Here is a 14,076-nt window from a genome sequence, read left to right as displayed (position 1 = left end):
GAGTTATTCCAGATGGGCAAGAACAAGGTAGGCAATTGCTTGTCAACGTTAGACTGCATTAGACAGCTGTTTAAAGCCAGACGTCATGGTAAGCTAGAACAAAACTAAAGGTAACTTTAGCCTGTATAGGGCTGTATCAAGTTGTCCAAATGAATAGGTCATTGAAGACGTTGTTGTATAGGGACAGGCCCTTTTGGGAAACGTTGGTATTGAGATGATCAGTCAACTTCCATGCAAGAGTTTTAAACAAATATGTGCAGCATGCTAATGATGCTAAGCGGATTTAATAGTAATTTAGCTAGTCGTCTTCTATGCGTCCTTGCTTTCACGATTGTGAATGTTTTATTTAAGTCGCGCGTGTTCATTGAGCAGGAGAGGGAGGGAGAGTGAGAGGGAGGGAGCGCGAGAGAGCGGGGAAGGAGAGGGGGTTTACTTCTATACTGTTTGGTAAAGTTGCACACATAGTCTACAATGAAAGCAAGGAGAGGTATGAAATTATTATTTATTTATTTATTTGTTGACGTTCAACGTAGGCTACTGATAAGTAAAGCGGGAGATGTGGGTTGCTTTTGCAGCCGCGTAAGCTGCAAAGCTCTGCGTGAAACACTAGAAAGGGTGTGTCGCGATTCTGCCTTTTCACACCGCGACACAGTATCGTGGATATGAATGTCACGATTTCGGTTTTGAATCGTATATCGTTACAGCCCTAATTAAAACCTAACAAACCACCAACTGAATGTTCCTCCTACAGGGGAATAAGTCTCATGGAATGTGACACTAAGATATTATGTAAGGCTCTTGCCAGGAATCTAGGCAAATATTTACCTAAATTAATAACTAATGATCAAGAAGGTTTTGTTAGAAATGGACAGGGATATCACAATATCAGGCGGGTCCTGAATATATTATATGAAAAACATAACACTAAAGACACTGCAATGTTATCTCTAGATGCACGCCAAGCATGTGATAGAATAGAATGTAACTATCTCCTAGAATTACTTCCAAGATATGAGTTGGGTGAGTCATTCCTCCAATGGATTCGACTACTATATACAAATCATACAGCACAAATTCTAACTAATGACAATGTTTCAAAACCATTTAACCTACAGCGATCAACCAGACAGGGATGCCCTTTATCACCACTACTTTTTACATTAGCAATAGAACCTCTGGCTGTAGCGGCGAGAACACATGAAGGTATATCAGGCATAAGAATTGGAGGAAGAGAACACCTTATTTCTTTATTTGCAGATGGCATTATATTTTTTGACAGATTTAAACAAGAGCATCCAAAACCTGACAAGATTATTAGAAGACTTTGGAAAATGTTCTGGTTATGAAATTAATAATTCTAAATCTGTATTAATGTTTCTTAATGAGGAAGAGAGGAAGAACCCCACAGTAACAACACCTTTTACAACAACTAGTGAAGGTTTCATCTCATCAAACTACGACCCCTTGATAGATCAGGTCACCCAATTATTAAACCGATGGTCTGGTTTGCCTATATCTACTGTATGATGGGGCGAATTAATGTTATAAAAATGTCAATTTTACCTAAATTTCTGTACCTTTTCCAAACACTATCTCTACCATTACCAACATTGTTTTATGATAATTTAGCTAAGTTGTTTAATCAGTTTATCTGGAACAACAGGAAAGCGAGACTAAAACTGCTATATCACCCATATGAGAGAGGGGGACTACAGTTTCCAAATCTCAGGTGGTACTATATGGCTGCCCAGTTAACATCAGCTACACATTATTTTTGTGCATCACCTCCATCTTGGGTAAGCATTGAAAGAGAATCCGCTCCATTGTCCTTACATAGCTATATATATATTCCTCAGATGAAAAAAGACTGAAAAAACAAACAAAAAATCCCTTCCTGAAAAACACAATTTTAGTGTGGCATGCTGCACACAAACACATGGGGGACTCTCCAGTAATCTCTCAATTCACCCCAATCTGGGGTAATGAACTAGCCTGGGTGCCATTCCGAACTTAGTCCCGCCCCACGGGAAGTTCGGTCTGGCATTGCTCCATTGTGGGCATGAGTATGCTCGCCCTAAATCGGGCGGACCAATCAAATCAGGCTTTACGATGATGGACAGGTGAGCAACAGCGCCTGGTCTATCACGTCATCTGAGCAGCTTAGATTAGGCTTATGTTTGAAACAAAAACGCTGTGGCTAGAAGGATACATGGCTTTTAAGACCCCATATGGAAAATTCATATTATTTAATGAGTTTGTATCACTGAAAACGATTATTTATTGAAAACTTTGGCCAAAGTTGAGATGTGGGAAAACTGGTGGTTTCACTTTCATCAAAGGAAAACAGTGCTGTTGCGTTGCATGTTCCCTCGTTCGTTTGAAATCTCTGATTGACCACCTGTTCGAGGGATTTGCGACAGCCTTTCCCAGCTGTTTAACATGTTTGTAGCATATCACTGTTCAACAGAATTATTTTTAAAAACGGATGGGATATAGGAGAAGAAGGATGGTTTGTGTGTTTTCTTCCTACACCTCACGGTAAGCTATTTTGTTGCTCTGATTGGTTAGGTCTATCCAATTGAGTGCAGAGGCACCCCCACCCCCTGTATCGGTTGAAACACGCCCCATAATTACGTCCCAATGGAGCAGTATCAGACTCATATTCTGACTAGAATTTGAGTATGACAACGTCAGGCTAGTAATGAACAGGCCCAGGAGAGAAACTCTGACCACAAGTACACCATGGTGTGCGATCTTTCCAGCGGTTTCCGTGGGAAGATCGAGTGAGAGGTGTTGAGCTGAACTGTGGGCCACGCCCCTAAAGCCTGGATACACCAGGTTGAGTGCCTCTCCCAGCCTGAATGCACCAGGTGAAGGGAATCAACTAATCAAATGGGTTTGGAGTCTGTTACGGCTGCATGTGTTCCCAGTGCTGTTTGTCCCTGTTCTCTCCCCTCTCTACCTCTGCTCAGGTGTGCTGCAGATAATTGCCCTGATTGGGAGCACCTGGCCCTGATTGATCAGGAGTTAAAGGCTCCGGGATCCAGTTCCTGAGGAGAGGCTTTTGGTGTGGGGACTACTGGCTGTCTTGCTGCCTCTCAGCCTGGGATTGTGTCTTGTCTTTTGATTTGGACTTTGTGTCATGTCTATGTAGTGTTCTGTTATGGTTTATCTTCCATGTAATAAATCCCACTGGTTGGGTACATTTTAAAAGGTGTTCCTGTTATTTATTAGGATGTGGGGTCAGTGGTGGGTCTTTGTTCACCCCTAAAGGGCCACGTAAGGGTGGGGGTGTAACAAATGGGGGCTCGTCCGGGATCTGAACCCGGGACCTCTAGGGGTATGATTCTCGCTTTGGGTGCGAGAGGGTCCGGGATGAACCATCCATGAGGTGAGGTGATGTCTTTGTGTAGCTGTGATGGACTGTAGTGTGCAGTGACTTGTGTTGTGTGACCTTGTGGTAACTGAACTCCACATTTGTTGGGTCACTAGTTGGTTGCAGCTTAGGTGTAAGTTGGCAACATTTTTAGTGTAGGGTTTGACTACACTGTGGCCCATTTTGTGTCGTGGTTGTGCAGTCCACTTTTGGTTAGGTCACTTGTGTGTTACTGTTTTTGTCTGTCTAGTCACAGCTAATTAATGGTTTTGTGACCTTTGTGTGGGATATAGTCACTCCACAGATCAGTGGATCTTTGTTTAGTGGGTGTGGCTTCCCAATTTTGTCCAGTCACTTTGTTACTGGTTCCCTACATGCATCATAGTAACTAGATGTGGTTGAAGGCCACATGGTGTCCATTTTGTTGTGGTAGTGGCAGATCACTTTGTTGGGTCTTTGTGTGTTGCTGTGGCAGCAATTGTAGTTGGTCTACTTGTGTTGACCCTTTTGGCTGTGACTGTTGCACTCCACTTTTGTGTTGGTCACCTTTGTTGCTGTATGTGTTACAGGAATGCAGTAATGTTTCTTTTGTTTGATTTTGTCCTGTTCACCTCATGGTAGGTAGCCATTTTGTCTAGTGGGAGTGGCAACCACTTGTATGGCTACTTATTTGGCTGCTCAATTAAAATCCAGTGGCAGCACCTTAATTGGCCCATGTTTGTAAGATCTCGTTTGAACCACCTTGGCCCTAGTTAACACCTTTAAGTCAGCGGCAGTCCCAAGTTGTTTTTGATGTTTATTGCAAATAGTTTGCTGGAGATTGTCTCCTTTGTATGGCTATTATGCCTTAGTAATGTTGAATGGCAGACAAATGTTTAATCGGCATACGTCCACTACAAGTTGTGTGGTACGCTTTGTTTGGTGGACTGAGTTTTGGTCTATGCATTGAACACATTTGTATGTAAGCATATAGCCTTGTACATTTGTTTTTGCAATTTGTGAAGTTCCTAGGTGGGACTAATGTATGTTTGTCTGTGTCTTTCATACTGGTTGTGGTTACATGTGTTCTGCACTTTTTGTAGCTCAGGCTTAGTTAGTGCAGGTTTAAGTGGTCCGGAAGACTCACTACTTTTTCTTTACTCGGGAGTCAGGGAAGCTGTGCTAAACCTGAGTAAGGAAGCGTGAGTTCTTTGTTTTTGTTTTCCTGTCCTTTTATTGTAACCACTATGCTGTATTACTAGTGATAATTTCTGTGTCATTTTAACCATACAGCCTTGTGGAGAGCACCGATTATGAGTTGTGTCATGCAAGTTGTAAAGCCTTACAATGAATAAATAGATAGGTGGTACTATGTAATAGTTAGTTTTGATGTATGTGCTACCATATTTGATGTATGTGCTACCATGCATTTGACTTGTCATTGTGAATTCTGTATGTAAAACTATTTATTCATTGTTTTAAGGGTGGGGGTGTTACGGCTGCATGTGTTCCCAGTGCTGTTTGTCCCTGTTCTCTCCCCTCTCTACCTCTGCTCAGGTGTGCTGCAGATAATTGCCCTGATTGGGAGCACCTGGCCCTGATTGATCAGGAGTTAAAGGCTCCGGGATCCAGTTCCTGAGGAGAGGCTTTTGGTGTGGGGACTACTGGCTGTCTTGCTGCCTCTCAGCCTGGGATTGTGTCTTGTCTTTTGATTTGGACTTTGTGTCATGTCTATGTAGTGTTCTGTTATGGTTTATCTTCCATGTAATAAATCCCACTGGTTGGGTACATTTTAAAAGGTGTTCCTGTTATTTATTAGGATGTGGGGTCAGTGGTGGGTCTTTGTTCACCCCTAAAGGGCCACGTAAGGGTGGGGGTGTAACAGAGTCACACACACACACACAGAGGGCCCTATCATGACATTCTAAAGTGCATCGTCACTCGTCAAAAGTCTATTCAAATTTAGTAGGATGTCCAGTTCACATTGGGAGGGGTTTCGTTCTCAAAAGTGGAGCGCATGGCGTAACAAGGTGTTCCTAGGTCTTTTAATCAGTCATATGGGTGTGTTTGGGGCGTAACATCATTTTAAACCAATGAGAATGACATCTGTCATTCCCTTTAACGGCGCAACGCGCGATATGTCAAATAAATGCATCGGTATTTTGGCATTCAACGGCGCATTTGAAGGAGGCTGCTTGCGAGACCATATGGAATAGTCATTCCACTAAACCATGCTTTACTAAAACCTAGCATAGCCTTCACGCATTTGCACTAGTCTATTATTTGAACTCATTGGCAAAGTGAAACTAACTTCACCAAGGAGTGAGTCAATGACAAGACCGTTATATGCAGTTACTTTCACTATTGACTGACAATGGGTTACCATCGAAAACATAGGCTGGAAAAAGCAACACTTACCCTAATGTTGCTCAAATGACTGAATAAAACAACATTTATCCTGCAGAGGAGTTGCTTATATCTCGTGACTGTGCTCCATACGTGTCTCTCGTCTCTCCCCTAATCACTTTTAACCGTCATTACCAATTTGCAAATGATGGTGAATAACTACTCATCATGAGATGTACAGTATTTCGTAATATCTTTATTCTAATTATGTTTCCCATTGTAATCGTGCAATTTAATGCTTTGCATGGACGTGCGCTGGTGTGCGTTCATGAATGATAGAAGGATGGTGCGTGCACCTGCCAATATGACTGTTGACATGCGCTCTTAAAATAGCATATGAACAACTCGCCATTGACTTCTGACCAGGTTTAGGTGGTGTATGATAGCGATTTTTAGACAACGCGCTAGTCCACTCCCTAGGTTGTTAATTGCCACACCCCTGGGCGCAATGCTTAAAAAATAAACGTGCAAAATACCGAATTCAACTTTCCGCGGGTGAATAACGAGTATTACGCCATGCGCTGGTGACCCAAAATACAGCCCAGAATCACTACAGAGCAGCAGTGGGAGCAAGCAGCATGAGATTTGAGTGAGATCTGGTGGTTTGGACTGAAACACCAAGGGCTCTATTTTAATGGTCTGAAACGGAAGTGTCTGCGCAAAACGCGATTCACTTTGTGGGCGGATCTCGGGCGCTGATGCTATTTTACCGGCGGGATAATTGACTGTTGCGCCCGACGCAAATCTAAAATGGGGTTGTCTGAAGTAGCTACATTAATCATGGGTGTGGTTTGGGCGTAACGTGCAATAAACCAATCAGAGCGTCATCTCACATTCCCTTTAACAACAGGCACGCTTGTTCCATAGCTGATTACTATTATGATGGCGGATTTGCCAGGCGCAGCCAGGAGCGTTCACAGCGCTATAATCACTGTTCAGTTGGGAACAGTTAGCTATTTATTTTTCCTCTTGACAAAATGTAATACAGAATTGTCACAAAGACATACTTTCCGATGTTTTGGGATCATTCTCACTGAATCACAGGGGTATGAATGCATGGTAATATATTTGCTATGTACAATGTAATCTAACATTACCTCTCTATAGACATTGCATATCTTCTGTCAGTTAATCTCTTCTCTTCCGTGCTGCCGCTGGGGCATTTGGATTAAATGGCATCGGCATGCAGTTCAACATCACGTCTCCTTTATAAGTCCTCTAACATTTCCTAATTTATGTCATCAACACATCAGTGATTCGTGAAAATGTGTACGCCAGATTTATGCCTATTTTTTCACATGGACACCACACTGATTTCCCTCGAGTGGTAATAATTTTTCTTTGAAATTATGTATGGTTTACAGAAATGTGGGAACTACATTGTATAGATGAGAGGAGCTAAGTGTGCGTTGCGCAGCACAGGCGGCCAAGCAAGGGCTTCGTTTAAGTTGACCTAACTTTCAACTCTGCACAGTATCCCATTAACTGCGTGACAGTAGGCTATTTACAATATTTTCTGTAAAGCAGAGTTTGTAAACACGTTATCATCAACTTAATTCACGCACAACATTTATTTGAGCAGGAGAGAGAATAACAATGAATGGATGCAGCAACTACAGAAATTGTAACCATACTTGCTGCTTTCTTGTACTATCTGTTGCTGGTTAACAGCACATGAAAAGCTGATTTAAGCTAATTCACTAACTCAAGACTTCAAGGCCATCATGCATATAAAACGTTTTTAGAAAATAACAAAAGGATGGAGCGAACATAGCAAAGCTTGGAGTTATTTCAGATGGGCTACAACAAGGTAGGCAAAATTATGGTGCTTAAAAACTAAGCTATAATGCTTAGGCTGATGTTAAAGCGCACGCGATGTTTAAAGCCATACACAACGGTAAATTGGAACAAAACTAAAAGTAACTTTAGCCTTTATAGGGCTGTATAAAGTTGTCCAGATTAATAGGTCGTAATTAGGCGTTGTTGTAAAGATATTGCATGTAGATGTTGTACTATATAGGCTACTAAATTTTTAGGTCACCAATGCACGAACAAAACCGGGAAATGGACAAATATTATCAAGGCTTTGAATGTTTCCGTCTGTGCACGGGGGTGTCTGTAGATTGGTGTGCAATGCATTCATTCATGCAGGCCTGTGGTCATGCATGCGCCCTTAAAATAGCATCTGCATTTTCGCCACAGACTTTAGACCAGGGAGTTCCTGGTCTGTGGCGGAATTGTTTTCTGAAACTGCAAAATATCAACAGTGAACGTTTGCGCCAGAACACGCCCCGTCTTTTCGTTGAACCGCCCCCGTAGGCGCAATCGAATTCCCTAATTTACAGGCATGTACCTGTGGAGGGAAAATTCTAATATGCGCTGAATGCAATATAGGAAAGACAAACGCGCGAGTATACAAAGTCAATTGCGCTGGGACGGAAGATAGAGCCCCAAGACTGTTTGTGCAAAACAAAGCTTTCAAGGAAGACGCAGCCGGTGAGCTCTTTGCATTTTCTTGGATGTAACTGGGCCTTGTTTGTTGCATTGTTGTAGTTCACTGCTTGCAAGTCATTTTAATGATTGATTGAATTGTGAACCATACATGTTAGTGGGTAAAACCATGTTGAATAAATATAGTTAAAAATGATTTCATGGTAGTTAAATACAGTTAAAACGAATGCATTTTAAAATCATGTGTGATGAATGCAATTGTCAAATGTTATGTATTTAGATGTATCTCTTAAAAGCTGTTGATTAATTGCATGGTTAAAATCGTGAGGTCAAGTTAAATTCCACACTGAGAAAGTATTGCATGTGTGCTCTGTATTTAATGTGTGTATTAGGATATTGCTAGACTATTTGCTACCTATTTATAAGGTCTATTTTCTGGGCATTGATAATTTGAGAAATGAGAACTTAATTCTCATGTGTTGTACTGAATGTATTTATAGTGTTTCCATTTTCTAAGATGGTGTTGCTTGTGTTTAAAGGTTTTTCACCTGGTTTATACACGTTGCATCAAACGTCTAAATAAAAGAAAGAAGAAAAAGAGTGCAAAAGTGGGATGAGTGGAATCCTGTAAAGTCTTCCTGAAATTAGCTGCCTTATCGAGTGGGGAGTTTTGCACATTGAAACCTCACAATAGTGAGGGCACTTGACAGTATATAAGGCCTGCAGTATATCATGTTTTGTAGCGTATGGCCAAAGCCTTGGGGTGCCGCCGATCGGCTCCATTTGGCCTCAGAAGCACTGCTGCACTCTTAATGAAAGACATCATCTCTCTCCGTGTGGCAGATTTGAGAAGATGATCAAAAGCACCGAGACACCGTGGGGAGAGATGAAAACCATGACAACCACCCCCAGAGCTCCCTGCACCGCCAGGCAGCGCCGATTCATCAAAACATTTGATCGATCGGGTGATTGATCAGGCTAAAGCAGGCCTGAAAGCCAGCCTTTTAATTGAGCCTGGCACACAGAATGGTGATGTCTCATTAAGACATGTTAAGTGATGAAATTACCATTGAACAAGCAATTACCTCAGTGGAGACAGGAGACAAATGCTCCCAACTCTAGATGCATCACAGAGGTGCTACCCAGCAGGAGTAACAGGGCACAAATGCTCCCAACGCACCACAGAGATCCTACCCAGCAGGAGTAACAGGGCACAAATGCTCCCAATGCACCACAGAGATCCTACCCAGCAGGAGTAACAGGGCACAAATGCTCCCAACCCCAGACGCCCCACAGAGGTGCTACTCAGCAGGGATACTACAGCAGGAGTGTTGGGGACACTGTATTACAGAGCTCTTTGATAAACATTATAAACATTATAGCTTCCTTTCATAAGCACACCCACCAACAGAGTGCAGAGTAAGCTATTGGTGAACGCTTGGTGAAATAAAGGGGATTCGTTACCACTGCATGCAGTACATTTGTAATAGAATTATTATGCAACAATATAGAATATTTGTGTATGACTGCACTGAAACTACAATGCCATTGTTTTCCTAACTATAGTGTATGCCAGTGCAAAGTCTCCTTATGAAGTTGTAGATGTGTACTATTCTAAAACAGTGTTTTACAGTGCTGTTAAGGTACATTTACTTATATAGCACATTATGACTATGTGGAGCTCTGACAGACAAAAACAACATCAATAATAACTAGAAAAAGCAATTCCAGGGAATTACCATTGCATGTAAATGCAAAAAAGCTGCTGTGTATAACATTAAATTACTTACAGTATGATTATTCAGATTACATAGACGTGTCCAGTATTCTTGAAAACCACTTACCTGATTAGATGTTAGCTTAGAGTATAGTCAGTAAAAATAAATTGTTAATTCAATATTGATCAACATTCTTTGTTTTAATACAGCAGAATGATACTCAGAATACACTAATGAACACTTAACAACCAATGTAAGCTTGAAGTAAAAAAAAATCACAGTTGTGTGTGTGTATATATATACAGAACTTGATAATGCCAATCATATTATCCTAAGACAGATCTATTTATCAGTGGTAATTCTGAAATGGCAGCAAGAGCTAGAGGTCTCAGTTAATTGTAATAAATAGGTCACTTTTGATGGTGATATAGACTGAAGAACAAGATTCAGCCCTTCAGATGATCAGTTTTAGACAGAACTTAGGTTAGAATCTTAATTTTCACACAGCACAGCTCTGGTCTAAAAACAGAGGTCTAACAGCACAGCTAAGTTTCACAGATGTCACAGCACATGATTCAAATGTATGCATGCTTCATATAGTTGTCGGCATAGTCTTCCTGCAACAATATAATACTCAGAATGTCTCAGTGTAGATCTCAGATCTATGTCTATAGTTCAAAGGTATGTGCACTGCAAATATGTTAAGATATGGTCACATGTTTTTTAGGAATTAATGTTAGTGTTAATGTCAGCGATGTATGGTTGGCAGGATGTGCACACAGACAGGCACACACATAATGTAATACACGGTCATCACCACACTGGTCTGGTCTGGTCCCTAAAAGACAAAAGCAAACAAGTTAGAGTTATACCAAAAACATGGAATGTGTACAATTGTTCAATACAACTTAGATATTTAAGTGAGGTTGTTGCACCATAAATCTGTAATGGTAGTTAAATATACTAGCCTATAGTATTTCACTGCAAACAAAGCAACATTTTGTGTTTTATTAATTTCTGTTTAAGGATAGTTGACAGCCAAACAGTTTAAAGTAAACAGCTTAGAACACTTTGTAGGCAAAGGGTGTGTTGTTGCTGTTGATAATCATAAACAGAGTCTTAAGGATGGACCATTCTGATATTAAGCTTCTTGATAACCAACTACACTATATCTTACAGCTTGCTAGGTCTGTTATCCACATTTTTTCTACAGATTACGATGTAGGCCCACTTTAGGATGTAGCCTACAACAACTGGGAAGCTTTAATTTATAGGCCAGAATAATGCAGAAATGAGTAGCCTAGGCCAAGTAAACATACTCGCTATGTTGACAGCACAAACGTTATAGCCTACCTCAACTTCTGTAGTGTGTTTTAACAATGCTTTGGTCATATGGTCCGTTTCCAAACAGTAAGGTTTTCATCAGGTCCCTTTCCACAGGTTATCAAGAGCCAGATAGTATAACGCTAGTTAAAACGCTACTGGTTAGTGAGCCAATTTAACGTTAACGTCAGTGCTCAGCTGGGAGCGACGTTAGGTTTGAATGTCGTTAGCTAACGTTATGAAACCTACAGCTAACCGGTCAATTTAAAGTGACGACTTATTAACGTTGATTAGGTGGGTTTCATAACTTTCCTTACATAATACATATCAACGGATAGGATAAGTGCTAACGTTAACTATTCCCCTAACGTTAGAACTACCGAGTTTGGCTACTTGTGACCTATCATTTCATACATAGCCTAGGCCTATAGTAGAATGCTACATAACATAATGTTTGACGACATAAATGAGTCAAATACCAACAATCGGACCACTTACCTTGTCTGTAGTTGTCTGCCTCTGGAGGAGAGTTTTACGAGCAAGTAAATTATCACGGCAGGTCAAAACGTTCAGAAGATTCACAGCTCCAGTGATAGAAAGATTGCAGCGGACCAGCTGTTGATTGCGTTCAGGTGCAGGTCACGTCATAATGCTAAAAGTTGCCGCCACGGCGGTCAATGTTAAGTCTATGGGATTTTATTGCTCTTTTATCGTAAATATCTCAAAAAGTATAAAGTTCACAAATATGAAAAATACATTCTACGATTGTCCGTTACAAGAGCTTTGTAGGAGTCTTTGAATGAGGTCAGACGGTTCAGCGGTTTTAGTCGCATTAAACGTTGAATTTGGTCGGAAGAAGAATAATAAGAAGAACAGCGATAATAGTCCATTGCATTTACATGCAATGCAATAAGTTCATAGGCAATGGTGACTCACACTAGCATGGTGCTCTTGGACAGTCTGACCGCAGGTAACATTAGGCCATGGTGCTCTTGAACAGTCTGACCGCAGGTAGCATAAGGCTGCAGGTGTCAGTCTATACTATGTGAATGCAGCTGCCATTAAAACGTCCTTTCTCAACAGTTGTTAAATTATGAATCTACACACCTCAAGCATGTCTTGACTCTTTATAAACAAACCTCAAATCAAAAGTGAAATGTGGAGTCAATTCTTTCGTAGGCTATGTGATGACAAGGCCGTTCCCTATTCAGTTCACCATGCTTACGTTTTTCAAACAATCAACAGCAAACACCAAATAGCCTAGGCCTACGCACGCAGCACAGATGAGCACAGGCTACCAGGAGAAACAACAACCAATTCAGATCAATTAATTCAAATAATAATAGGCCTATAGATCAATCATACAATTGCAAGCGACCATATGCCACAGCGGGCTACTGTATATAGGTTATTAACGTCCTCATTCTCATTCTCCTACCTTAACTATCCTCGAACTCGTCTGCTGCCTAAACGTTAAGCCAAGAACCGTAGATTCTTGATTCTCTGCCTCCTTTTTTGTATTTTCTATTCTCCGTTTATGTTCTTTTTTTCTAGCTACCAAATTTGTTAACAGACATTCCCCCCCCCCCCCCCCCCTATAGTCTAATCATACTGCAAAATAAGGCAGATCTGAATAGGCCTAATCATATATATATCACCCGGGGAAAGAATGCAGGCAGAAAAGCGACGGGACTAACGTCCGGAAGAAGTTGAACAAATTGTTCAAAACCCAATGCAAAGTAGCTAGGCTAGCCTACTGTATGATATGACACAACTATTTGTATTTGTAACATATAGCTATTGCCTACTGAAATATAGATATGGGCCTATTAACATTGTTTGTCTCCCCCCTCCATGCAGGTCAATCGCACAAATAAAAAATAAAAAAATAGTGAAAAAACCTATAGAAATAAATAGGATAGGCTACTGTAGGTCTCTTTGATTGGAGACATGTGTATGTTTTATATTATGATTATAGCATTATTAATATTATTATCACGCCCACTAAACTTCTTCCAGACAGGCTACATTGACAACATTAAAGGCCTACAGTGATTTTCTCCCTGGGGGCAGCACACAGCAGCCTAGGCTAGATCATTTTGGTGAGGTTTCAGAACGGAGCAGCGTAGTTCGGACTCGCAAGTGGTCCCAATATGGCCGCCGCACCGATTTCACGGAGGCTTCAGGTTTGTGACGTAGTTGCGCTATCCAGTGTTCTTTATAGATCAGTGGTCCCCACAGAGATAGCACTACACCACCAGTCCCCAAGATCTGAGTCATCTCTGACCAGAGGCTGGAAGGGAGGCTCAGGCACCACTCTAGACTTCAGGAAGGTGCCCATGGATCTCACATTGTGTGTGTGTGTGTGTGTGTGTGTGTGTGTGTGTGTGTGTGTGTGTGTGTGTGTGTGTGCAGCCCAGCCGTGACTCTGCAGCCCAGTGGTTTTAAGATGTACTGGAAACGTTAAATTATGAAAAATGAAACAATAAGAGCCAGATGGAACGCCGTGACTCTCTTGTGTCCCTGTAACCTAGCAACTTGTAAGGAAACCATTACCATTGACAGATACAAACGAAATATTTATTTTATTTTAGAGGCTCTGCGCTAGGAAAACATCTGCCCTGATCTAGGGCCTAGTCAACATCTGTGGACAAAATGTCTCCTAATCGAAAAGTTCTGTTCATGTTTTCCTAGGAAAAAAGCAAGGGAACATTTCATTGATCATGACAGTGACAGATTGGCTTCTTGAAGTGTTGCCTGTTGTGGTTCATCATTACTGTGTGTGTGTGTGTGTATATGTGTGTGTGTGTGTGTGTATATGTG

This window comes from Alosa pseudoharengus, unplaced genomic scaffold (assembly GCF_046254945.1).
Source record: "Alosa pseudoharengus isolate Yale_2024_CS ecotype anadromous, Long Island Sound unplaced genomic scaffold, YU_APseudo_1.1 YU_APseudo_1.1_scf_14, whole genome shotgun sequence".
In the NCBI taxonomy this organism is placed as follows: domain Eukaryota; kingdom Metazoa; phylum Chordata; class Actinopteri; order Clupeiformes; family Clupeidae; genus Alosa; species Alosa pseudoharengus.
This window is presented reverse-complemented; position numbering follows the sequence as displayed.